This window comes from Amblyomma mixtum, chromosome 5, assembly GCF_055824585.1.
Source record: "Amblyomma mixtum isolate Tamu chromosome 5, ASM5582458v1, whole genome shotgun sequence".
NCBI classification, from domain to species: Eukaryota; Metazoa; Arthropoda; class Arachnida; order Ixodida; family Ixodidae; genus Amblyomma; species Amblyomma mixtum.
In genome coordinates this window covers 167,925,960-167,949,525 of record NC_143016.1, presented here as the reverse complement: position 1 = coordinate 167,949,525, position 23,566 = coordinate 167,925,960, and the positions used below count along the sequence as shown (strand labels likewise).

The 23,566-nt window shown below is 49.4% G+C and overlaps 10 non-coding genes across 10 annotated transcripts; all 10 read right to left on the bottom strand.

The window, feature by feature from the left end:
- Window positions 1-3,487: 3,487 nt before the first annotated feature.
- TRNAS-UGA (transfer RNA serine (anticodon UGA)) lies at window positions 3,488-3,570 on the bottom strand. Its single transcript has one exon. It is a non-coding gene; the product is annotated as a tRNA-Ser (tRNA).
- A 78-nt stretch (window positions 3,571-3,648) lies between these two features.
- Window positions 3,649-3,731, bottom strand: TRNAS-UGA (transfer RNA serine (anticodon UGA)). Its single transcript has one exon. It is a non-coding gene; the product is annotated as a tRNA-Ser (tRNA).
- Window positions 3,732-3,809: 78 nt separating this feature from the next.
- Window positions 3,810-3,892, bottom strand: TRNAS-UGA (transfer RNA serine (anticodon UGA)). The gene has a single exon. It is a non-coding gene; the product is annotated as a tRNA-Ser (tRNA).
- A 78-nt stretch (window positions 3,893-3,970) lies between these two features.
- On the bottom strand, window positions 3,971-4,053 carry TRNAS-UGA (transfer RNA serine (anticodon UGA)). The gene has a single exon. It is a non-coding gene; the product is annotated as a tRNA-Ser (tRNA).
- A 5,230-nt stretch (window positions 4,054-9,283) lies between these two features.
- On the bottom strand, window positions 9,284-9,366 carry TRNAS-UGA (transfer RNA serine (anticodon UGA)). Its single transcript has one exon. It is a non-coding gene; the product is annotated as a tRNA-Ser (tRNA).
- Window positions 9,367-13,901: 4,535 nt separating this feature from the next.
- Window positions 13,902-13,984, bottom strand: TRNAS-UGA (transfer RNA serine (anticodon UGA)). Its single transcript has one exon. It is a non-coding gene; the product is annotated as a tRNA-Ser (tRNA).
- A 78-nt stretch (window positions 13,985-14,062) lies between these two features.
- Window positions 14,063-14,145, bottom strand: TRNAS-UGA (transfer RNA serine (anticodon UGA)). The gene has a single exon. It is a non-coding gene; the product is annotated as a tRNA-Ser (tRNA).
- Window positions 14,146-14,223: 78 nt separating this feature from the next.
- Window positions 14,224-14,306, bottom strand: TRNAS-UGA (transfer RNA serine (anticodon UGA)). The gene has a single exon. It is a non-coding gene; the product is annotated as a tRNA-Ser (tRNA).
- A 5,146-nt stretch (window positions 14,307-19,452) lies between these two features.
- Window positions 19,453-19,535, bottom strand: TRNAS-UGA (transfer RNA serine (anticodon UGA)). The gene has a single exon. It is a non-coding gene; the product is annotated as a tRNA-Ser (tRNA).
- Window positions 19,536-19,613: 78 nt separating this feature from the next.
- TRNAS-UGA (transfer RNA serine (anticodon UGA)) lies at window positions 19,614-19,695 on the bottom strand. The gene has a single exon. It is a non-coding gene; the product is annotated as a tRNA-Ser (tRNA).
- Window positions 19,696-23,566: the final 3,871 nt, after the last annotated feature.

Below are 23,566 nucleotides of genomic sequence, written 5' to 3'. Positions count from 1 at the left end.
GCCTGTAGCTGGAAGCCTCGAATTTTTTCACTTTCCATGATATTCAAACACAACGCTTCAATGTAAATGCAGAATAGAAGAGGGCTGAGGGGACAACCCTGGCGCACCGAACGCTGCAGGCTAATGGGGGCCCCCAAACTCTTATTTACAATTAATCTTGTCGTGCAGCTCCGGTACGCCAAGGCCACTCCCTCGCAAATATTGGACCCTACATTCACATGGTCGAGTATGCAGAACAGGATATCGTGCAAAACACAATCGAATGCCTTCTCAAGATCTAGCTGAAGGATGGCTACACAGCTATTTGTGTTATCACAACATTCCAGCACACACCTCGCTCTATGAATATTGGAAACAATAGAGCGTCCCTTGATCCCACACGTCTGGTGGGGACCGACTATATCCTGAATTACTGACTGTAGTCTACGGGCTAAAATCTTCATGAAAACTTTATAATCTACGTTTGTGAGGGCGATAGGACGATATGCTGTGACCTGCTTTAACTTTTCTGCGTCATCGGATTTAGGGATTAGCACTGTATGGGATTTACCATAAGACGGGGGCAATTCATTTTCTTTGTAGGCTTCGTTAAAAACTGCTGTCAGTACTGGCACTATTTCGTGTTTATATGCTTTGTAAAAAGCGGCGCTTAACCCATCAGGTCCAGGAGATTTTCCCAGGTTCAAATTTTCTATCGCTTGGTGGACCTCCGACGCAGTTATCGACGGCTCCAGCCTTTCTTTCTGTTCGTCATCTAATCGCGGCGAAGCGCCAAGAAACTTTTCCTTCACATCCACTTCTTGCTTTGCAAACAGCGCCTGATAATATTCAAGAAATGCCTGCTGGATATGCCCGCTTTCTAGAGATAACGCCCCGCCCCATTCAATCTGTTCAATGTGGTTTCGTTGAGCATGCGTTTTTTCCATTCCTAGCGCTCGTTTTGAAGGTGTCTCCCCATCAGCTATATCTTGCGCCCTAGCCCGCACCAGTGCGCCACGATAGCGTTCTTCTTCAAAGAGTTCAATCTTATTTTTTATTTTCCTAATGTCATCCATCCATTTGCCAGGCTCTTCACTTTCTCTTTCGAGAAGTCTAGCTAGTAAAGATCTTAAATTGTCCTCCTCACGCTTCTCCTCTTGTCGTATGCAGCTTGACCTTTCGATTGCTGCTATTTTTATTTGTTGTTTGCAAAGTTCCCACGGCTGCCATACTTTCAGTTCGCCGCTCGGCTTTAATTTACTGATTTCTTCGTTTACTTTCCTGCTAAAGATGTCGTCTGTAATGAGCTTATTATTTAATTTCCACATCTCCCAAGAAAACTGATTTCCTCGTTTCTTTGTCCCTATCCCACACTGCACTAAACAATGATCCGAAAATGATACCGGTACTACATTGTAGCTACTGCATTTTGAAATAACGTTCGGTGACACATAAATGCGATCTAGCCGTGCATGGCTTGACCGTTCAAAATGTGTGAGTCTCAGACAACGCTCGCTTTCTAAACATTCGGCCACATCATCGAGGTTGCACGTGTCTATAATTTCTGAGAGTACTTCAGTGCTTCTGTCCCTAAATGCCCTTGCACTGGTTTTGTCACAGCCTCTCAGGACGCAATTGAAGTCACCCATGACGATCAGGCATTTCTCACAACTGAAGTGCTTTTGTACGCGTTGAAAAAACGCTGTCCTCTCATCCACCGCATTTGGGGCGTACACACAAATGATGCGCCAGTATGTTTTCTCGTACAGGAGGTCAACCAAAACAAATCGACCCGAAGGACACGCCGTATATGCCTGAACCTCAAGTCCCGGTACATTCTTTACAAAGATGACACAACCCACAGACGTTCCTACAGCGTAGGCGACAACTGCAAAAAACCTAGACGTGAAACGTCGCACCATGCTCCCGGTCTCCTCTTCCCCGTCAGTTTTCGTTTCCTGCACTGCCAGGACGTCAATGTCGTGCTCAGTTAAAAGGCGGTACACCTGGCTCTGCTTCTTCTTACTTGCCAGTCCCCTGACATTGAGTGTACCGACTTTCATGGGGAACGCATGAGCCATTTTCATGCAGAACAAAGAGGCCGGGAACATGGTGCTTACCCTTCACGTCTAGCGCTTGGCTAGACGACATCATTGACACCGGAGCCATCCGGTGCTGGTGCCAGGCCTGGCAGCGGGGGCGGCTTGTCAAGGGCTCTCCTCTCCGTCGACACATTTGGTCGTGGCCGGATGGACGACCGCCGTCCTTGGGTCGTTTATGCCGGCGGCTCTTCGACGCTGGGGGCTTCCGCCTTGTCGTCTTCGGTTCCGGTCTGGGCCTGTGGCCGCTTCGCTGGGGCAGGGACGCCGGTCGTGCGGGCGCCGCTCTGGTCAAGGTTCTCCTCGGTCAGAGTCGCTGGCTCGGTTTCTTGGAGCGCTGACACGCTTACTTCTTCGCTCGACGCCTCCGTCTCCTTTCTAGTAGGTTCTGCCCCTTCAGGCTTGCGTCCGGCATCGCTGCTGGAGGGTCCCGAAGAGCCCGTCGATCCTGCTTGCTTTTCGGGTTCCTCTATGCCTTTCGCAGATTCTTCGGCCTCGACTACATCCATCAGGAGTTCCGCAGAGTCGTCTTTCGACGCCCCGCCCGTAGCCACCGCGTAAGTGCGGACACACTCATTATCCGCGTGGCCGTACCGCCGGCATTTCGTACAGCGGGGAACCTTGCATTCACGCCGCACGTGGCCTGTACCATGGCAGCGCAAGCACTGCATTGGACGCCCAGGCGCCACGAAAAGAGCCAACTCTCCGGCGACACGTACCTGGTGTGGCAGGTCATCCACTTTCAAGCCGGGCTTCACCTTCAGTAGGACCGTTCTTGTCGTTGAGCTCTTGTCATTGACGCCTTGTATCCGCCACCGCTCACGCGTAACGTCGGTCACTTTGCCAAACGCCGCGAATGCCGTCCGGATGTCGTCGTCGGCCACACCGTGAAGCATCCAGTGTAGCCGCACCTTTACCTGCTGGTCTTCCGGGTCGATAATGAGGCAGCGGCGTTTCTTAACTTGCAGCTCGTTGAAGGCGAGCAACTTCTTTGCTGCCTCCGTGTTTCGCAGGGTAACCGCCCACACGTGGTTGATTTGGTACGCCCCCAACGCGGCCACGTCGGGGAGCGTACCGGACTCGGCCACGGCGTCACGGAAATCCTCGACCCGGAACGGCCTCGCTCGCACGTCGCCGTGAAGAAAAACGGTGTTGAAAACAACACGTCCTGTTGGCAGTGTCGGCAAAATAATCTGGTAATCCTTATCACCGCAGTCATCGATCCTGTTTCCGCGGCCGTCAAAGGCCGCTATCGCCGCTCCGCTGGAGCCCATGACCCTGCGATCCGTTCAGCTCGGCTGCCGGAAGCAGAATGACTCGGCCACGACTGCGACAAGGAGGGCGCTCTCTCTCGTCATCTCCCTTTCAATGATGCGAGAGGAGGCAAAATAAAAGACAACACCATTTCGCGCAGCCGACAGGATTCGAACCTGTGAGGGGGAAACCCCAATGGATTTCAAGTCCATCGCCTTAAGCACTCGGCCACGACTGCGACACGGAGGGCGCTCTCTCTCGTCATCTCCCTTTCAATGATGCGAGAGGAGGCAAAATAAAAGACAACACCTTTTCGCGCAGCCGACAGGATTCGAACCTGTGAGGGGGAAACCCCAATGGATTTCAAGTCCATCGCCTTAACCACTCGGCCACGACTGCGACACGGAGGGCGCTCTCTCTCGTCATCTCCCTTTCAATGATGCGAGAGGAGGCAAAATAAAAGACAACACCTTTTCGCGCAGCCGACAGGATTCGAACCTGTGAGGGGGAAACCCCAATGGATTTCAAGTCCATCGCCTTAACCACTCGGCCACGACTGCGACACGGAGGGCGCTCTCTCTCGTCATCTCCCTTTCAATGATGCGAGAGGAGGCAAAATAAAAGACAACACCTTTTCGCGCAGCCGACAGGATTCGAACCTGTGAGGGGGAAACCCCAATGGATTTCAAGTCCATCGCCTTAACCACTCGGCCACGACTGCGACACGGAGGGCGCTCTCTCTCGTCATCTCCCTTTCAATGATGCGAGAGGAGGCAAAATAAAAGACAACACCTTTTCGCGCAGCCGACAGGATTCGAACCTGTGAGGGGGAAACCCCAATGGATTTCAAGTCCATCGCCTTAACCACTCGGCCACGACTTTTTTTTTTTTTTTTTTTTTTCTTTATTGCCGATTTTGACGTACAAATCAAGAGGTTACAAGAAATAAAACATGGCGGCCACACTTCGGCCGACACGACTTTAAAATTTTTTGAGCGACATTAATCCATCTAGTACAGTTATCCATTGTGGTGGATCAGGCAGTGCGTTGTACACATTTCTTAAGCGCACAACGCTCTCAATGAAATGTTCGCGAACCGGGCGAACAACCAAGTCCGCGTGTTCAAACTGCATTCGTGTTTTCCACACCGCGTGGAGGCCCAGGACCATAATGAGGTCATAAGGTATTTCCTCTGAGGGATTCACAGGCAAGAAACGTATGCCGTACGGATCCAGGGGTAACTGTTTTTTTAAAGTTCTTTGGAGTACATCCCAGTGAAAGATCGGGTCCCAGCAGTCTAGAAATACGTGTTCTATTGTTTCGGGTTTCTTGCATAAAAAGCAGTCAGTGTTCCAGGGAATGAAGAGTCCTTTATCGTGAAGCCAGGTCTTAACTGGGAGGGTGTTTGTATGTAACTTGAAAAAGAACGATTTGGCGGAGGGTAGTATAGGCATTTTCTTCACTCTTTTTAGGACGTCCTGTCCTGGGCCACCGCGATGTGGAGAACGGTACAAAGGTACAGGGAGCATGACATCTACAAGGTCTCTGTAGAGTTTTTTCTTTGTAACGGTTGACAGGTACTGCTGGGAAAAACGTACATTCAACAGCCTATACGATAAAACAACTTCATGCAGGTATCCAGTCACCCTTCCGCACATATTTTGCACAGACGAGACTACGAATCCAGGCAGAAGTCTATACAGTCTTACTTGTATAACTGTGCGCAGGAAGATATCATTCTGATCCCGTAAAAAAACAAAGCGTGCCACAATTTGTCGCAGAAACAAGTGAGCCAGGCCAAGACCTCCTTTCTTTACAGGCAAAAACAAATTCGTTCGACTGGACCGCTCCCAAGTCGAGGCCCAAATAAAAATAGCAAAAACCCGGTGCATTTTTTGAATGCTCATCCTCGCCGCACACAACACATTCATGACGTACCAGATTTTTGATATCAAAAAAAGGTTGCAGACAGTGGCTCTAGAAAACATCGACAGTTGCTTGCCTTGCCACCCGTTCGCCTTTTCTTTAGCCATCAAGGCTTGATCCCTCCAGTACGGTTCAGGGTCGCGATAATTTCCGAGAGGCACACCAAGGTACTGCGTTGGCACCATTGACCAGGTGAGCCGACAAAAGGCTTCTGGTGTGTCCACCCAATCGCCATGCCAGAAGCCATGACTTTTATCCCAGTTTATCTGGGCTCCAGTCGCATCACAAAACTTTTCGACGACATTAGTTGCCTCTCTAATGCTATCTTTGCTGGCGCAGAACACCGCGATGTCATCCGCGTACGCCAGAATTTTGACTTCGGCAGCCTGTAGTCTGTAACCTGTTATGCGCGCATTATGTTCCATCGCCAGACAGAGTGGCTCAAGATAAGTGGCAAACAGCAGTGGTGAAAGGGGGCATCCCTGCCTCACCGACGAGAGCACGCACAAGCTATCAGTGAGCTCACCGTTAACAATAATACGCGTTGTACATTTTTTGTACGCCATCGTGACGCCTTCCGTAATCACACTGCCCACATTTGTGTGTTCAAGTATGCAGAGCAATGCCTCGTGCGAGACACGGTCGAAGGCTTTTGCAAGGTCAAGCTGCATCATCGCGACGTGATCGCCTAGCACGTCGCAACACTCGAGCACGCTTCGAGCCACGTGCACATTCGTCGCGATAGTGCGGCCTTTAATGCCACAAGTCTGGTGTGGTCCAACCAACTTCTTAATAACGCCTTGCAGTCGCTTTGCTAGAACTTTGGTGAATATTTTATAGTCGACGTTAGCAAGAGTTATTGGGCGATATGAGCCTGGCAACAAACGTTTCTGAGCATCATCACTCTTCGGGATTAGCACGATATGCGAGGTTGTGAAGGACAAGGGTAGTCTTTTCTGGTCATACGCTTCGCTAACAACGTGATAAAGAACTTGGGCAACCTCAGACCGGAAGGTTTTATAGAAAATGGCCCCTAAGCCATCCGGCCCAGGTGCTTTCCCGACTGCCAGCTCATTTATTGCGCATTCTATCTCACTTGGTGTGATTGGTTGTTCTAGCTGTGTCCTTACTTCTTCGTCAAGCTTTGGCATCAACGGAAGGAATTCTTTTTGGAAACAATCCTTAAGGTCCCGTGGATGGCTTAGAATTTCTTTAAAGTGCTCGGCAATCGCATGCTTAATTTCATTTCTGTTAGACGTGACGTTTTCACCTATAGCTAGTTGGCGGATTTCTTTTTGACATGCGTATCTTTTTTCATCTGAGAGAGCCCGCTTGGTTGGCATTTCTCCCGCCCACAGCTTCTCGGACCTTGATCTCACTACTGCCGCCTTGTACTTCTCCGAATCTATCCGTTCAAGTTCAGTTTTAACTTCCTTTATTCCTCTAACACACAGACCAGGTTCGACATTCTCCATACTAACAAAAAACTGCAGTTGCTGGCGAAGCTTTGTCTCTGCTTCTTTCTGATTGCGACGAATGGCACTACTTCTTTCAATAGCCATTGTTTTTACTTTCTGCTTAAAATCTTCCCAACGAATGGCGTAACTTTCTGGCTCGCTTGCAGTCAAATTTTTCAGTTCTTTCGTTACAGCGTCGACAAAAGCTTCGTCATCCAACAGCTGCGCATTCATTTTCCACAAGTCCCAGCTAAAGATTCGTTTCCTCTGCGTCTTTCCAAAGGCGGCCGTTACCAAGCAGTGATCGCTGTATGCGATGGGTTTCACTTCGTACTCGCTACACATTGGTATCAATTCGGCAGAGACATATAATCTGTCTAACCTTGCATGGCTGTCTTGCTGGAATTGTGTAAACTGCGGACGAGTACCGCTGGCGAAAACGCTACCAATGTCTTCAAGGTCATATTCGTGCACAAGTGTATTAAGAAATTCTGCACTCTTGTCACGAACACGCGAATGTTTTGCGCGGTCATCAACATTGCAAACACAGTTAAAATCGCCTAGCAGTATTATCACTTTCTGACAGTTTAGGTACGCCTCAAGCCTTTCAAAGAATGCCCGCCGCTCCATGTCAATATTCGGCGCGTATACACAGATGACGCGACACTCCAATTCGCCAAAGACGATATCAGCGATTAAGAGGCGTCCACTGTCACATGAAAATACTGACTGCACGCAGATTCCAAAGTTGTTGCGTATGAATATGGCGCAACCACCTGATCCACCAATCGCGTGAGAAATACACACATCGAAATGAGCACGAAAATTGGACACCATTCGGTCGGTGAGCTCCTGGCTCTCAATTTTTGTCTCTTGGATTCCCACTATATGTAAGTCATTATCTAAGAGAAGGCGACTAAGCTGGCATTGTCGTCGTCTTGCTCCAAGGCCCCGTACGTTTAACGTCGCTACCCGTAGCGCTCTTTCGATATTAACCGCCATGGCTACACGGTAGAATGGTGCCCATTACAATAGCCCAAGGGTCTGTGGTCATCATACTGTGGCGATAAGCGCGTCGAAGGCCAGGAAAAAAAAATAAAACTCTAACCAACAAAAAAGGACAGTCCAAGTAAACTTGGCACCTCTTTCCAAGCGCGAACACGAAAAACGAACCGCTCATGATGAGGGCCATGGCGTTTACGGAAACCCCTCCCAACCCACCTTAGCTAGACAAACTAAATTTACGGGGGCGGTTTACCCGCCTGCCGCGAATCGACCGGAATGTTCGGTCGCGGCTTCAAGGTAGACCTCCGCATACCTGGGGCTTTGGTGGGTGGCTCGTCTCCGCCCCCGCCGTCCTCCTTCGTCCCAACGCTAAGGGTCTTGTCGTGTGGTCGTTTCCCCGCCAGCAGGCTGGCTGAAGCGCTAAGGATGTCCATAACCTCGGGTTCTGAGGTGCTGGGAGCCGCTTCATAATCAACTGAGATTTTCAGCTCGGCGCTCACAGCTGTCGAAGAATCCTGCGAAGGCGGTTGATGCTGCTCTGCAGTAACCGCTTCGGTTCCGGGTTGCTCCTGCTGCGGCAGTGGAATCACCGTATTTTCGGCTACCTCCGTTCTTGCACTTGCCACCGATGCTGCATCCTCCATGTCCGCCTCGTCCATGAGCATGTTTGAGGCGTCGTCGGTGGTTGTCAGTCCTGTTACGCTGGCATACGTCCGCTCGCACTGGCTGCTCTCATGACCGAAGCGTCGGCACGCACTGCACTTGGGGATGCGGCAGTCGCGACGAATGTGGCCCGTGCCACGGCACCGAAGGCAGAGCGGAGCCCTGCCTGGCACGACCACGAGGGCCAACTCTCCGGCGACGCTCACCTGGTGCGGCAGGTCGTCCAACTTTACGCCCGGCTTCAACTTCAAGGTGACCAGTCTGGTAGTTGAGCCCTTATCTGCTAGGCCATGCACCCGCCACCGCTCTCGGCCGACGTCTGTGACCTTCCCGTACGGCTCGAAGGCAAACCGTACGTCGTCGTCGGGCACGCTGTGTAGCAACCAATGCACTTTCATGCGAACGTCCTGGTTGGCAGGATCAATTACGATACAGCGGCACTTTTTCACCAGCAGCTCACCCATGCCGACAATCTTTTTCACCGCATCTTCGTCCTTGAAAGTCACCGCCCACACATGGCTCATGCGGTAGGCTCCGAGGGCAATCACTTCCGGCAGGAGCGATAACTCGGCGAGCGCATCGCGAAAATCTTCTGCCCGATACGGGCGGGCCCTAACATCACAGTGTAGAAAAACGGTGTTCAAAACAAAACGCCCTGTTGGCAAACTAGGCAAAACAACTTGGTACTCATTGTCTGAAGCAATATTCCTGTTACCGCGGCCCTGCTGGGCCGCTGAAGCCGCTCCTACGGAGCCCATGACACACACGTCCGTCACGCTCGGTGGCCGGAAATGGAAAAAAAAATCACTCGGCCACGACTGCGACACGGAGGGCGCTCTCTCTCGTCATCTCCCTTTCAATGATGCGAGAGGAGGCAAAATAAAAGACAACACCTTTTCGCGCAGCCGACAGGATTCGAACCTGTGAGGGGGAAACCCCAATGGATTTCAAGTCCATCGCCTTAACCACTCGGCCACGACTGCGACACGGAGGGCGCTCTCTCTCGTCATCTCCCTTTCAATGATGCGAGAGGAGGCAAAATAAAACACAACACCCTTTCGCGCAGCCGACAGGATTCGAACCTGCGAGGGGGAAACCCCAATGGATTTCAAGTCCATCGCCTTAACCACTCGGCCACGACTTTTTTTTTTTTTTTTTTTCTTTATTGCCGATTTTGACGTACAAATCAAGAGGTTACAAGAAATAAAACATGGCGGCCACACTTCGGCCGACACGACTTTAAAATTTTTTGAGCGACATTAATCCATCTAGTACAGTTATCCATTGTGGTGGATCAGGCAGTGCGTTGTACACATTTCTTAAGCGCACAACGCTCTCAATGAAATGTTCGCGAACCGGGCGAACAACCAAGTCCGCGTGTTCAAACTGCATTCGTGTTTTCCACACCGCGTGGAGGCCCAGGACCATAATGAGGTCATAAGGTATTTCCTCTGAGGGATTCACAGGCAAGAAACGTATGCCGTACGGATCCAGGGGTAACTGTTTTTTTAAAGTTCTTTGGAGTACATCCCAATGAAATATCGGGTCCCAGCAGTCTAGAAATACGTGTTCTATTGTTTCGGGTTTCTTGCATAAAAAGCAGTCAGTGTTCCAGGGAATGAAGAGTCCTTTATCGTGAAGCCAGGTCTTAACTGGGAGGGTGTTTGTATGTAACTTGAAAAAGAACGATTTGGCGGAGGGTAGTATAGGCATTTTCTTCACTCTTTTTAGGACGTCCTGTCCTGGGCCACCGCGATGTGGAGAACGGTACAAAGGTACAGGGAGCATGACATCTACAAGGTCTCTGTAGAGTTTTTTCTTTGTAACGGTTGACAGGTACTGCTGGGAAAAACGTACATTCAACAGCCTATACGATAAAACAACTTCATGCAGGTATCCAGTCACCCTTCCGCACATATTTTGCACAGACGAGACTACGAATCCAGGCAGAAGTCTATACAGTCTTACTTGTATAACTGTGCGCAGGAAGATATCATTCTGATCCCGTAAAAAAACAAAGCGTGCCACAATTTGTCGCACAAACAAGTGAGCCAGGCCAAGACCTCCTTTCTTTACAGGCAAAAACAAATTCGTTCGACTGGACCGCTCCCAAGTCGAGGCCCAAATAAAAATAGCAAAAACCCGGTGCATTTTTTGAATGCTCATCCTCGCCGCACACAACACATTCATGACGTACCAGATTTTTGATATCAAAAAAAGGTTGCAGACAGTGGCTCTAGAAAACATCGACAGTTGCTTGCCTTGCCACCCGTTCGCCTTTTCTTTAGCCATCAAGGCTTGATCCCTCCAGTACGGTTCAGGGTCGCGATAATTTCCGAGAGGCACACCAAGGTACTGCGTTGGCACCATTGACCAGGTGAGCCGACAAAAGGCTTCTGGTGTGTCCACCCAATCGCCATGCCAGAAGCCATGACTTTTATCCCAGTTTATCTGGGCTCCAGTCGCATCACAAAACTTTTCGACGACATTAGTTGCCTCTCTAATGCTATCTTTGCTGGCGCAGAACACCGCGATGTCATCCGCGTACGCCAGAATTTTGACTTCGGCAGCCTGTAGTCTGTAACCTGTTATGCGCGCATTATGTTCCATCGCCAGACAGAGTGGCTCAAGATAAGCGGCAAACAGCAGTGGTGAAAGGGGGCATCCCTGCCTCACCGACGAGAGCACGCACAAGCTATCAGTGAGCTCACCGTTAACAATAATACGCGTTGTACATTTTTTGTACGCCATCGTGACGCCTTCCGTAATCACACTGCCCACATTTGTGTGTTCAAGTATGCAGAGCAATGCCTCGTGCGAGACACGGTCGAAGGCTTTTGCCAGGTCAAGCTGCATCATCGCGACGTGATCGCCCAGCGCATCGCAACACTCGAGCACGCTTCGAGCCACGTGCACATTCGTCGCGATAGTGCGGCCTTTAATGCCACAAGTCTGGTGTGGTCCAACCAACTTCTTAATAACACCTTGCAGTCGCTTTGCTAGAACTTTGGTGAATATTTTATAGTCGACGTTAGCAAGAGTTATTGGGCGATATGAGCCTGGCAACAAACGTTTCTGAGCATCATCACTCTTCGGGATTAGCACGATATGCGAGGTTGTGAAGGACAAGGGTAGTCTTTTCTGGTCATACGCTTCGCTAACAACGTGATAAAGAACTTGGGCAACCTCAGACAGGAAGGTTTTATAGAAAATGGCCCCTAAGCCATCCGGCCCAGGTGCTTTCCCGACTGCCATCTCATTTATTGCGCATTCTATCTCACTTGGTGTGATTGGTTGTTCTAGCTGTGTCCTTACTTCTTCGTCAAGCTTTGGCATCAACGGAAGGAATTCTTTTTGGAAACAATCTTTAAGGTCCCGTGGATGGCTTAGAATTTCTTTAAAGTGCTCGGCAATCGCATGCTTAATTTCATTTCTGTTAGACGTGACGTTTTCACCTATAGCTAGTTGGCGGATTTCTTTTTGACATGCGTATCTTTTTTCATCTGAGAGAGCCCGCTTGGTTGGCATTTCTCCCGCCCACAGCTTCTCGGACCTTGATCTCACTACTGCCGCCTTGTACTTCTCCGAATCTATCCGTTCAAGTTCAGTTTTCACTTCCTTTATTCCTCTAACACACAGACCAGGTTCGACATTCTCCATACTAACAAAAAACTGCAGTTGCTGGCGAAGCTTTGTCTCTGCTTCTTTCTGATTGCGTCGAATGACACTACTTCTTTCAATAGCCATTGTTTTTACTTTCTGCTTAAAATCTTCCCAACGAATGGCGTAACTTTCTGGCTCGCTTGCAGTCAAATTTTTCAGTTCTTTCGTTACAGCGTCGACAAAAGCTTCGTCATCCAACAGCTGCGCATTCATTTTCCACAAGTCCCAGCTAAAGATTCGTTTCCTCTGCGTCTTTCCAAAGGCGGCCGTTACCAAGCAGTGATCGCTGTATGCGATGGGTTTCACTTCGTACTCGCTACACATCGGTATCAATTCGGCAGAGACATATAATCTGTCTAACCTTGCATGGCTGTCTTGCTGGAAGTGTGTAAACTGCGGACGAGTACCGCTGGCGAAAACGCTACCAATGTCTTCAAGGTCATATTCGTGCACAAGTGTATTAAGAAATTCTGCACTCTTGTCACGAACACGCGAATGTTTTGCGCGGTCATCAACATTGCAAACACAGTTAAAATCGCCTAGCAGTATTATCACTTTCTGACAGTTTAGGTACGCCTCAAGCCTTTCAAAGAATGCCCGCCGTTCCATGTCAATATTCGGCGCGTATACACAGATGACGCGACACTCCAATTCGCCAAAGACGATATCAGCGATTAAGAGGCGTCCACTGTCACATGAAAATACTGACTGCACGCAGATTCCAAAGTTGTTGCGTATGAATATGGCGCAACCACCTGATCCACCAATCGCGTGAGAAATACACACATCGAAATGAGCACGAAAATTGGACACCATTCGGTCGGTGAGCTCCTGGCTCTCAATTTTTGTCTCTTGGATTCCCACTATATGTAAGTCATTATCTAAGAGAAGGCGACTAAGCTGACATTGTCGTCGTCTTGCTCCAAGGCCCCGTACGTTTAACGTCGCTACCCGTAGCGCTCTTTCGATATTAACCGCCATGGTTACACGGTAGAATGGTGCCCATTACAATAGCCCAAGGGTCTGTGGTCATGATACTGTGGCGATAAGCGCGTCGAAGGCCAGGAAAAAAAAATGAAACTCTAACCAACAAAAAAGGACAGTCCAAGTAAACTTGGCACCTCTTTCCAAGCCCGAACACGAAAAACGAACCGCTCATGATGAGGGCCATGGCGTTTACGGAAACCCCTCCCAACCCACCTTAGCTGGACAAACTAAATTTACGGGGGCGGTTTACCCGCCTGCCGCGAATCGACCGGAATGTTCGGTCGCGGCTTCAAGGTAGACCTCCGCATACCTGGGGCTTTGGTGGGTGGCTCGTCTCCGCCCCCGCCGTCCTCCTTCGTCCCAACGCTAAGGGTCTTGTCGTGTGGTCGTTTCCCCGCCAGCAGGCTGGCTGAAGCGCTAAGGATGTCCATAACCTCGGGTTCTGAGGTGCTGGGAGCCGCTTCATAATCAACTGAGGTTTTCAGCTCGGCGCTCACAGCTGTCGAAGAATCCTGCGAAGGCGGTTGATGCTGCTCTGCAGTAACCGCTTCGGTTCCGGGTTGCTCCTGCTGCGGCAGTGGAATCACCGTATTTTCGGCTACCTCCGTTCTTGCACTTGCCACCGATGCTGCATCCTCCATGTCCGCCTCGTCCATGAGCAGGTTTGAGGCGTCGTCGGTGGTTGTCAGTCCTGTTACGCTGGCATACGTCCGCTCGCACTGGCTGCTCTCATGACCGAAGCGTCGGCACGCACTGCACTTGGGGATGCGGCAGACTCGGTCACGACTGCGACACGGAGGGCGCTCTCTCTCGTCATCTCCCTTTCAATGATGCGAGAGGAGGCAAAATAAAAGACAACACCATTTCGCGCAGCCGACAGGATTCGAACCTGTGAGGGGGAAACCCCAATGGATTTCAAGTCCATCGCCTTAACCACTCGGCCACGACTGCGACACGGAGGGCGCTCTCTCTCGTCATCTCCCTTTCAATGATGCGAGAGGAGGCAAAATAAAAGACAACACCTTTTCGCGCAGCCGACAGGATTCGAACCTGTGAGGGGGAAACCCCAATGGATTTCAAGTCCATCGCCTTAACCACTCGGCCACGACTGCGACACGGAGGGCGCTCTCTCTCGTCATCTCCCTTTCAATGATGCGAGAGGAGGCAAAATAAAACACAACACCCTTTCGCGCAGCCGACAGGATTCGAACCTGCGAGGGGGAAACCCCAATGGATTTCAAGTCCATCGCCTTAACCACTCGGCCACGACTGCGACACGGAGGGCGCTCTCTCTCGTCATCTCCCTTTCAATGATGCGAGAGGAGGCAAAATAAAACACAACACCCTTTCGCGCAGCCGACAGGATTCGAACCTGTGAGGGGGAAACCCCAATGGATTTCAAGTCCATCGCCTTAACCACTCGGCCACGACTTTTTTTTTTTTTTTTTCTTTATTTCCTGGCTTTGGAAAACAACACTTCACAAAAAAAAGGAACAGACAAATCACAAAAGCAATAGTACAGGACAATGAACACATTGAAAGACATACTCAGCCAGCGTCAGGCTGGCTTCGTCACATTAAAACTCCCGCAAAGACAACAAAGGCTCTACCCTTGAGAGCCAGTCGGGAGGTTCCGCAACCGCTTTTTGCATAGCGACAAACCAGTCCATACACTCTCGGAAATAAATTCGGGCAGGGCGCGCTTCCCTGTCACAGTGATAGCCTGCCATTCTGGAGCGCCATATACAGTGGAGACCCAGGAGCATAATTAAATCAGATGGAACCCCGTCGTCATTATCAATGCTTAAATATCGAATGCCATGCGAATCTAGGGGGAAATCTTTCTTCATAGTCCGTTGCAAAACATCCCAAAAATAAACCCCTTCCCAACAATGTAAAAAAACATGGTCTATTGTTTCCGGCTGCTTACAGATTAAACAATGCGAACCCCAAGGTAAAAATAAATCCTTTCCCTCGAAAAATTTCTTTACTGACAACGTTCCGGTGTGTAATTTAAAGAAAAAGGTCTTAGCGCCTGGTGGCACCTGCATTTTCTTTACTCTCTTTAAGACGTCCGAGCCTGGGCCTCCACTGTATAAGGCTCTATACAAAGGTTGTGGCAAAACAGTGTCACATAAATCTTGGTACAGCTTTTTCCGTTTTACACAACACAGATATTCATTAGAAAAACGCACTGAAAGAAATCTAACACTTGCGACGACCTCTCTGTAATAGCCGAATATACCACACGTAACTTCTTCGGTGGAGACAACAAACTCCGGCAGTAGGCGCCGCAGCCTAACTTGGCAGACAGTGCGCAAGAAAGGGTCGGAAACGTCGCGAAAAAACAAAAACCGATTGACCACTTGCCGCAAAAAGAGGTGTCCAAGTCCCAAGCCACCGTCTTTCACCCGACGGAATAAGTTTGTTCTGCTGCAGCGTTCCCATTCTGCAGCCCAAACAAAGACGGCGAAAATCCTGTGGAGCTTCTGTATGTTTACACGCGAACAATGCAAAACTTGCATAACAAACCAAAGTTTACTAATAAAAAAAAGGTTACATACAGTAGCCCTGGCGAAAATCGATAAGTTGGCACCTTTCCACTTCTCCGCTTTCTCCCTTAGCGCTTTCGTCTGCTCTTGCCAATATTGCTCGCTTTGGCGGTAACCATCAAGCTCGACACCTAAGTACTTGGTTGGGGTTTTCGCCCACGTCACATTTGCAAAGTGGTCAGGCTGCGATGGCCACCGTCCATGCCAGAACCCAAGGCACTTGGCCCAGTTCACCCCGCTTCCGGTAACCTGAGAGAACTCACGGACACATTTGACCGCCTCGGTTATACTCTCATGGTCAACCGTACAAAGTGCAACATCGTCCGCGTACGCCAGCAGCTTCACCTCGGCTGCTTGTAACTTAAACCCTTTTACGTTATCATTGTTCAATATTTTAATACACAATGTCTCAATATATATACAAAACAAAAGAGGGCTGAGAGGGCAGCCCTGTCGCACCGAACGCTGCACGCTAATGGGGGCCCCCAGACTCTTATTTACGATCAATCTCGTCGTGCAGTTTCGGTACGCCAGGGCCACGCCCTTGCGGATAACTGACCCAACATTCGCATGGTCCAAAATAGAAAACAAAATTTCGTGATCGACGCAGTCAAAAGCTTTCTCGAGGTCGACCTGGAGAATGGCCACCCGACCATTCGAGTCATCACAACACTCAAGCACACTTCGCATCTTATGAATATTGGACATTATTGACCTCCCTTTTATCCCACACGTCTGGTGTGGCCCAACTATATCCTTAATCACCGTCTGCAATCTCCGAGCCAAAACCTTCATAAAAATTTTATATTCAACGTTTGTAAGTGCTATGGGTCTGTAAGCTGTAACCAGTCGTAATTTATCTATTTGATCCGTTTTAGGAATAAGCACCGTGTGGGATGACCCATATGACGGAGGGAGTGCATTTACTGTGTAGGCAGCGTTAAAGATAGCGTTCAGGATAGGGGCAATTTCGTGCTTGAAATCTTTGTAAAAACGCGCGCTGAGCCCATCTGGTCCCGGCGATTTACCGGGGTTTAAACTGGCGATTGCATGCTCCACTTCTGTTTCAGTGATAGCCACTTCTAATCTCTCTTTTACGTCATCACCAAGACGCGGCATCGCCGCCAGAAACTGATCTTTAAATGTGATAGTGTCTACCGTGTGGGATGCGAAGAGCGCTTGGTAATGCTCGTTGAAAGCTGCTTTTATGTGGTCGTTGTCCGCCGACAAGACACCGCCCCATTCTATTTTGTCGATGTGGTTCCTTTCAGCGTTTGCTTTTTCCAACCCCAGCGCTCGTTTTGATGGCGCCTCCCCTGCAGCTATGTCTTCTGCCCTTGCCCTCACTAACGCTCCCCGATACCGTTCTTCTTCCATCAATTCTAGTTTTTGCTTTGTTTTCCTTACATCTTCAGTCCATTTCCCCGGCGATAGAGATTCCTGTTGAAGCAGCCCATGGAGCAGCTTCTTTAACTCTGTCTCTTTCTGTTTTTCTTGAAACCGTATACAGGAAGCCCTCTCTATTGCTTTAATTTTTATAGTCTCTTTACACAGCTCCCACTGTTGCCATATGTGCATATTTTTACCGGGGCCTATTTTTGCAATTTCATCTTTTACTATGCTGGTATACAGTTCGTCCTGCAAGAGTTTATTATTTAATTTCCACATTTCCCACGAAAAAGAATTCCCTCTCTTTACCATCCCAAAACAACATTTAACTAAACAATGGTCTGAAAAAGATACTGGCACAACATCGTAACTATGACATTCAGGTAAGACATCGACGGATGCATAAATGCGGTCCAGCCGTGCATGGCTTGAACCCTGGAAGTGTGTGAGCTTTACTGCACGCGTTCCCTCAAGACACTCTGCTACATCTTCCATGTTCCAGTTCTCAACCATTCGCGATAACACTTGTGTGCTTGCATCTCTAAACGGTCGAGGGCTTGTCTTATCTCGCGCACTAAGAACACAGTTAAAATCGCCTAGGACGATCAGCTGTCTGTCACAACGAAGGCGTTCTTCGATGCTGTAAAAAAACTGCGCCCTTTCTTCTGCTTCATTTGGCGCGTACACACAAATAATCCGCCACTCGACGTTATTCAATCGAAAGTCAAGGAAGACACACCGGCCCGACACACAAGAGAAATGAGCTTGCACTTCTAGCCCCGGCAACTTCTTTAGAAAGAGAACACAACCAGCCGATGTGCCTACAGCGTGGCTAACGACAGCAAAAAACGAGGACGTGAAACGTTGCACCATTCTCCCGGTCTCTTCTTCGCCGTCGACTTTCGTCTCCTGCACGGCCAGTACATCTATGCCGTGCTCCGTTAAAAGCCGAAAAAGCTGGCCTTGCTTTCTTTTTCCTGCCAGACCTCTAACATTTAGGGAGGCGACTTTCAGCGGAGATGCAGGAGCCATTTTTACATAAGAAGAAGAGACCGAAAGCATGGTGCTTACCTCTCGCGTCCAGCACATGGCTAGACGCCACCGCCGCCATCGCCGCCGGCGTCATCCTGAGCGTGCACCTGGCCCAGCTCGGGAGGCGCCTTGTCGCCGGCGCGCCTCTCGCTCGCAAGGTTAGGGCGCGGCCGAAAACTGGCCCGCCTTGCTTGAGGCGTCTTTGCTGGTGGTTCCTCTACGCTGGGCGCCGCCTCCTTGTCGCCGTCGGGGCTGGTGTCTCCATGGGGACGCTTCCCAGGCGTAGCCACAGTGGTCGCACGGCCACCGGTGTTCTGCCGATGACCCTCGGTAGGCTCCTTCGCTACAAAGTCCATGGGCACTGGTAGGCTTTTTGCATCCCCCGAAGTCGCCTCCTTTGACTGAGGCGAGTCTCCCGTTGGTGGCTGGAGTCCTGGTGCACTGGCAAGGGGGGCGTCGCCGCTTGAAGTCGCCGACGTGTCCAGCGACACAGGGAGGTTGCCCAACTCGTCGGTACCCCTCGCTGCGTCCTCAGCCTCCGCGACATCCATCAGCTCCGCGCTGTCTCCTTTACCTCCGAGCCCGGTCGCAGACGCGTAGGTACGGACGCAGTCCTCGTCCGCGTGTCCGTAGCGCCTGCACTTGGAGCACCTGGGAACCTTGCAGTCGCGACGAACGTGACCCGAGCCGTGGCAACGCAGGCACTGCATCGGCCGCCCGGGCACCATCACGAGAGCTAACTCGCCGGCGACTCGAACCTGGTGGGGCAGGTCGTCCACCTTCATACCTGGCTTCAACTTGAGCAGCACTGTTCTCGTGGTGGATCCCTTCTCTTTCATTCCTTGAACGCGCCAACGCTCCCGCGTCACCTCGGTCACGTTTCCGAACGCCGCGAAAGCAGTCCGGATGTCGTCATCGGCGACGCCGTGCAGCATCCAATGCAGGCGCAGCTTTACCTGCTGATCCTCCGGGTCGAAAACAATGCACCGGCGTCCCTTTACCTCAAGCTCCTTCAAGGCGGCTAATTTCTTCGCGGTTTCTGGGCTGCTGAAGGTTACCGCCCACACGTGGTTTACCTGGTACGCCCCCAACGCCACGACGTCGGGGAGCGCACCAGTGTTGGCGAGGGCGTCCCTGAAGTCTTCGACCCTGTAAGGTCTCACACGCACATCACCGTGCAAAAAAACTGTGTTTAGAACAACACGTCCGGTGGGCAGGGTCGGCAAAAAGATCTCATACTCCTTGTCTTCGGCGCTGAACCTGTTTCCGCGGCCATCGATGGCCGCTATCGCCGCTCCGTGGGAGCTCATGATCCTGCGTCCGTACACGCCAGTGGCCGGAAGTAGAATGCCACTCGGCCACGACTGCGACACGGAGGGCGCTCTCTCTCGTCATCTCCCTTTCAATGATGCGAGAGGAGGCAAAATAAAAGACAACACCATTTCGCGCAGCCGACAGGATTCGAACCTGTGAGGGGGAAACCCCAATGGATTTCAAGTCCATCGCCTTAACCACTCGGCCACGACTGCGACACGGAGGGCGCTCTCTCTCGTCATCTCCCTTTCAATGATGCGAGAGGAGGCAAAATAAAACACAACACCCTTTCGCGCAGCCGACAGGATTCGAACCTGTGCGGGGACAGCCCAATGGATTTCAAGTCCATCGCCTTAACCACTCGGCCACGACTGCTTTTTTTTTTCCTTATTGCCTGACTTCGTCAAGAACCACAATACACAAATACACTTACAGAACACAATGAGCAATAATTAACAACACTATCCGCCTGACGGGGCGTGGCTTCGTCACGTTAAAACTCTTTAAGCGTCACCAAAGGCTCGATCCTTTCGAGCCACTCGGGAGCTTCAGGAGCAAGTTTCTGACCTTCAATATACCTATGCATGCACTCCCGAAAATAGATGCGTGCTGGCCGTGCATCAGGATCGCGATGATATCCTGCCATTCTGGAGCGCCAAATACAATGGAGGCCCATTAGCATAATAAGGTCGAATGGTGTCCCATCCTCACTCTCTACAGGCAAGTACCAAATACCATGAGAGTCCAGCGGTAATTCCTTTTTTAAAGTCCTTTGTAAGATGTCCCAAAAGTATACCCACTCCCAACAGTGCAAAAAAACGTGGTCTATTGTTTCTGGTTGTTTACAAATTAAACAATGGGATCCCCAATGTAGAAATAAATGCTTCCCTTCCAAAAATTTCTTTACTGGTAGTGTTCCGGTCTGTAAATTAAAGAAAAATGTTTTTGCACTTGGTGGCACCTGCATCGCCTTCACACGCTTAAGTACGTCGCGTCCCAGGCCTCCATTGTATAATTAGTTATATGGGGTTTTATGGCGCATAAGCAACTATGGCTATCATGCGCCAAACACAAGGTTAGATGATGTTATGTTAAGTGTATAGAAGTTATATTATATTAAATTTAAAACGTTGGCTTTCTTTAGAAACTTACAAACAAGTGAAAACTCGACGAGTGTTTGCTCGCCTAAAAGCAATGCGGGATGAAATGGAATGTGTTCATTATAAAATACCGTCAAAAATTTTTTCCGAAGTTCTTCGAGATGCGAACAAGAGATTAAAATGTGATTCACTGTGAGCTCCTCACCACACATTTCACACACAGGTTTGTCTTTTTTTGTTAATAAGAAGTTATGGGTGATGTGTGTGTGGCCTATGCGTAAACGACATAAAATTACTTCGATAAAACGTTCTTTATGACGGCCATTCTTTCAAAATAGGCTTTACAGTATGCAGCTTGTTGTTTCTTTCATTCTCCCAAGAAGCTTGCCATTTGGCTCTTAGTTTGCTATGCACTAACTTCATGTAATCCCTCGGAGGCAAACCCACATGTTTCACCTCCATGGCTCTGGCTTGTGCAGCACACGTGTCGGCTCTCTCATTATCCCTAATGCCAACGTGACTGGGAACCCAGCAGAATTTTATAACATGTTTTTGTGCTGTGACCTTTACTATATTGTGTATGATGCTTCCAATCAGTGGCTCCGTGGCATTTTTGGAGTTGAATGCTGTAAGGACGCTCAGTGAATCTGTATAAATGATGCTCTTTTTGATGTTTTCATTTGTTATTTTCTGTACCGCAACACAAATGGCATAACACTCCGCGGTGAAAACTGTAGAACATGAGGACAGTCGTACTGCATTTTCATTTTTTCCTTGTATTACTGCGCTTCCTACATGAGCATGAGTTTTTGACTCGTCAGTATAAAATGACGTGTAATTTCTGTATTTTTCTTGTAGTGCTAGATATTCTTGTATTATATGGTCGTGTGGCGTACAGGTTTTACTGAGGCGTGTTAGTGTGACGTCACACACTGTGGGGAGAGTGTACCACGGTGGTAGTGCTTCGTGTCTTGGGGCAATATTTTTGATTTCATTTAGTATGTTCAGAGTTTGACATTTTTCTTCGAAGCGCAAGAGCAACGGCTTAATCGCATGGGGCTTGTTGTTGAAGAGCATTCGGGATGGGCATTTCGTGACAATTGGGTAAGAGAGATGTTTGGGCTGTGAAAGGATTTTTAGTATATATGTACAAGTTAGTGCAGTTCTTCGATCTTCTAAGGAAGGTTCATTAGTTTCCACATACAGACTTGTTATTGGGGAAGTTCTGTAAGCACCGGAAGACAGCCTTAAACCAAGATTGTGGATAGGATCGAGTCGTTTTATTTAGGACGGTCTTGCTGAACCATATACTATGGACCCATAGTCTAACTTAGAGCGAACCAGAGAACGATATATATGTAACAGGGAAGCTCTATCAGACCCCCAGCGTTTTCTTGATAGTATGTTCAGCACATTGAGGGCCTGGGAAGCTTTTTTCTTTAAGCTGTTTATATGTGGCAAGAAAGCGAGTTTTTTATCGAAAGTTATCCCTAGAAATTTGTGCTCTTGTTTGAATGGTAATGGGGTTTGGTTTAAATATAGTGTGGGGTCGGCCTGTAGGCCTCGTCTCAAAGAGAACAGAACCGCTACTGTTTTCTGAGGGGAAAATCTAAATCCGTTTCTATCTGCCCAGGTAGCCAGTTTATTTATTGTTATTTGTATTTGCCGCTCACAGGTAGGTATGCTGGAAGACGTGCATGCTATTTGGAGGTCGTCTACGTAAACTGAGTACATGATGGATTTTGGGATTACTTTTCCTATGGAGTTCATTTTGATGACAAATAAGGTCGTGCTGAGGATGCACCCTTGGGGTACACCAGTTTCTTGGTAAAAAGTCTTGGAGAAGGTTGCGCCTAGGCGGACTCTGAACGTGCATTGTTCAGGAAGTCGCTCAAACAGCAGCATCCTGCCGCGGATACCTAGGTCCGCTAGGTCACGGAGGATACCGAACCTCCACGTGGTATCGTAAGCCTTCTCCAGGTCGAAGAAGACCCTGATACAGTGTTGGTTGTGGATGAACGCTTCCCGGACTGTGTTCTCGAAGCGGACAAGGTGATCGGTTGTGGAACATGTCTTTTTAAACCCGCATTGATGTACATCTAAAAGTTGCCGAGACTGAAGTATGAAGGTTAGTCTGATGTTTAGAATGCTTTCGAATGATTTTGCTATGCAGCTAGTGAGTGCTATTGGCCTGTAACTGGTGGGACTAGTTGGTGGTTTGCCAGGTTTTAGGAAGGGTACTATGATAGCTTCTTTCCATGCATGGGGGATTTCTCCACTGATCCATATTTTATTGAAAAATTTTAGGAGAGCCTCTATGGCAGTCTCAGAGAGGTGAGCAAGCATGGCATAATGTATATTGTCTGGGCCTGGTGCTGTCTTTTTACCGGATGTTAGTACTGTGTTTAGTTCTTGCATTGTAATCAGCTGATTGTAGTCTTCATGTATGCATGTTCTGAAGGGAAGTTTTTGTTTTTCTACTATTGTTTTGTGCTTTTGAAATGTGTGTGTGTAGTTGGATGCGCTTGAAACTGTGGAAAAATCCTCACCCAATATGTTGGCCTGATCTTCTAATGTTGTTTGGGTACCGGGTGTTGTTAGCATTGGAAATGTAAAAGGAGTAAAATTTCCAGTGAATTTCCGTACCTGCTCCCACATTTTCTTTGATGATATTGTTACGGGGTAGTTCCGCTTGGGATTGCAGAGAGCGGACACGGAAAACAGGGCTTTAAAACCACAGGCGTTTACTGCAGGCACAGGCCGACACTGCTCGACCGTCGTCTTCTTCACAAAAACTCAAGAGCTTCTTCTTCTTCCTTCCTTATGCATGCACCGCCTAATGTAACACTACCCCGCCGGCTGAAAAGCACCGTCGCGGTGCGTACTAGCGTCCACACCAGGGTCCGTGTAGTACGGCTTGAGGCGTGCAACATGGACCGTCTCAGTGCGAGGTGTGGAGGTATGGCGTGCGAGATGCAAGGGCACAATTTCGTATGTCACTGGAGTCACTTGTCGTAAAATACGGTAGGGGCCTGTATAACGTGGCAAAAGTTTTTCCGAGAGGCCAACGCGGCGAGCTGGGGTCCAAAGCAGCACGAGAGAGCCGCAAGAATACTCGGTGTTGCGATGACAGGAATCATAGCGAC